This window comes from Solanum tuberosum, unplaced genomic scaffold (genome assembly GCF_000226075.1).
Source record: "Solanum tuberosum cultivar DM 1-3 516 R44 unplaced genomic scaffold, SolTub_3.0 scf00033, whole genome shotgun sequence".
In the NCBI taxonomy this organism is placed as follows: domain Eukaryota; kingdom Viridiplantae; phylum Streptophyta; class Magnoliopsida; order Solanales; family Solanaceae; genus Solanum; species Solanum tuberosum.
In genome coordinates, this window is record NW_006238959.1 from 818,798 (window position 1) to 821,893 (window position 3,096).

Consider the following 3,096-nt stretch of genomic DNA (forward strand, 5'->3'; position numbering starts at 1 on the left):
CTCAAAATTTAGCAAACTCGGTGGCGTTGGAAAGATAATTCAAAGAAATTTCCTACAGTATCTGGTATCATACCTAAATAATCTTGATATAGGAGTTATGATTGCTTGAAGTCGACCCAAAACTCATACTTAAGCATAACTTGCAAAATTTCAGATTTTGCTATTTCCAATTTAGTTCTTTTTGGAACTCAAGGTTCTACATCTAGTGACCTGACCTTAATATTTAAGAAATTTTAAATTCCTTGGTAAAATCCTACTCACAAAGAAAAATGGTTCGAGTCTTAGCTCAAAAAATTTTCTAGGGTGTTACAGTAACCTCCCAAATTAGCCACAAAATACAATTTCATCAGAAATGGATTGAATCGGTACAAAAAATATTATAGTTTCGTTAATCTCATTGAGTTATTTGCTAAATTTTGAAGATGGGTTTGATGATGATGGAGAAGAAACACCTTTGAGGGTAAATTAAAGAACGAAACAGAGGCAAAATTTTCTTTCATTTTTATGATTATCTTGTGAAATAACTGTGAAAATAAATGTCCCTTGGATTGCTTTATGAACTATTGAGTCTTGTTTTTTGTTTGTGCATATGTACACCGATTTAATTCTATATAACGAGAAGACATGGGTGTGATTCTCATAAACCCAATTTGAAAATTAGATTGAAACAGTACTGTGGATTTGAAATCTGATTCTTTTAGGAGAACACTACACTTGTTTGTTGTAGAAATGAAGGAACGAAATGCAGAAGGAAATTGGAGAGCAATAATCAATGAAGATTGGAGGAACATAATTACAGTTTCTCCATTGCGTGGTAACTCTATGAAAAACATAAATCTTTTTTTTGTTGTATAAAACAACACCCATATTGATACAACTTGAATTCCTTAATTTTGACAACAAAAGGAGAAAAAGAAAATTATTGGATGATACCTATGAAAAGGTCTATCTAGCTCTCAAAAAGGAAAAATAAATAAAGAAAATCTTGTGTTGGATGTTTACCTAAGTAATAGTACTCCCTTTTGAGCATAACTTCATATTGACATCTCTCTCTCTCTCTCAGAACATTAATTCTGGGTGGGCAACATCATGTTTATGCATAATGTGTCGTAAATCACAAATTAAAATTATGAGTTGATTGCATTTATGTTATTTACTTTCAATCAGAGAGAATATTTGTATATATCGAGTTATCATAGATACAAAATCCAAACATTACTATGATATAATCAAGGATGGATGGTTTGGGTTAAGGTATTTAGGTCGAATTTGGATTTGGGTAAGGGTTATATTTTGATGGTGAGTTATTTTCTTAGAAATAGGGTCAATTTTGATTGATTTGAGGATTTTCGTCCAAGGAGGGGCACAAATGATAAGTTTATTAACGGTAGTGGTAAGAATAACTTCATTTTAACAGTAAGGGTAAAATCAACCAATAAATGAATGTTGATGGGTATTTTTGACCCTTTTCCGAATTATTAATTTCATTCTAGAACTATTGATAGTTTTTAAATATTCTTCTATTTTACTAACTAAACTTAGATATATTCCCGATATGTAACTTGACATTTCAAATTGTCTCGAATTCTTGTAGGAATATGAGACTATTAATAAAAGGTCGAGATAAATGTTGCAAATACTCCTAAACTTGACGAGAATTTAGGAGTGTATTTCAGTCATGTTGCAAGATCAGAGATGTATTCAAGTTCAGTTAATCAAGTAAAGTGTATTTTTAAGGCTATCAATAGTTCGAAAAAAATTAATAATTTACATTAAATTTGGGATTTTTCAATACTTCGCTCTTAATTTAAATACAATGTTGAGAACAACAAAAAGTCATCCTTAGAAATGATAAAAAAAAATCCATCTTGTGCTACCATCAATTTGGTGAGATCTTTTGTTATTTTAATATGTCTTTCTCATTTTTTTTATTAGTATATAATTTTATTTTTATTCTACCTTTTTACAATAATTTTATTGAGTACCCTATTTTTCTTAGGTTTATTGTTCAAAACCGCAAATGTGTGACATTATATAAAGATGGAGAACAATACTATCTATTCAAACATTATATTCATCAAAAAAATATAATATCATAAAACACAATACAATATAATATAATACACCATGAAACAATGGGTAATAATCATCCAAAGATAGTCTAGTGGACGATTGTTATAGAAAACTAAATATTATTCATTTTATTATAATTTTTAATACTTAAGGTGTGCTTTTTGACATACTTTTTGCAAAGAATATTTAAAATTTGAATGTACCTTTTAAAATATGATTTATATCCTTAATTGTTTTTTTTTGAAAAACTAGCAAAAGATCACTCAACTTACCTAATTTACTGGAAACATGTCATCAAATATGCTCTAAAAGAATAATATCTCAAAGTAGCTAGTTACTGTCACGATCCGAGCCTACACCCTAGACGTGGCCGACAATCGAGAACCATTGCTGGTCCCCAAGCGAACCCTCTTCCTGGCTGACTACAAGCGGAAGACTAACTCAAGCATACAAAGCTTAAAAACTGAATAAAAATTCATGAAACTTAAATACAAAACTTTAACTCAAAAGAAAAATCTGAATAAAATAATATATTCAACTCGCCCCAAAATAGGCAACTTAAGTCTTTAAAACATTTAACAAAATAAATGAACAGACTTCTGAAACTCTATTGTCTATCTATGAAGCCTCTAACTGACAAAGATAGAAGTACGGGACAAGACCCACGACATCCTAACAATTGATATAACTGAAAGTACAAGTGGAACCCTCTGGAAGCAAGGAGGCTCACCGTAGCTAACTCGAACTCCATATGGTATCAACGAAGCTCCTGTTGATGACCTTGAATACCTGTATCTGCATCATGAAACGATGCAGGCCAAATGGCTCAGTACGTGGAATGTACGAGCATGTAAGGGGAATTCTAAAGCATAAACATAAGCTTAAACTTGATAAAAAGGAAACATACTTACCTCTTCTCAACTCAACTCAAGAACAAGATACTTAACTCAAGATACTCAACTCAAAATACTCAAGGAATAAACAACAATAAAAGATGCAATATATATGGAAAGTTGTAAAACT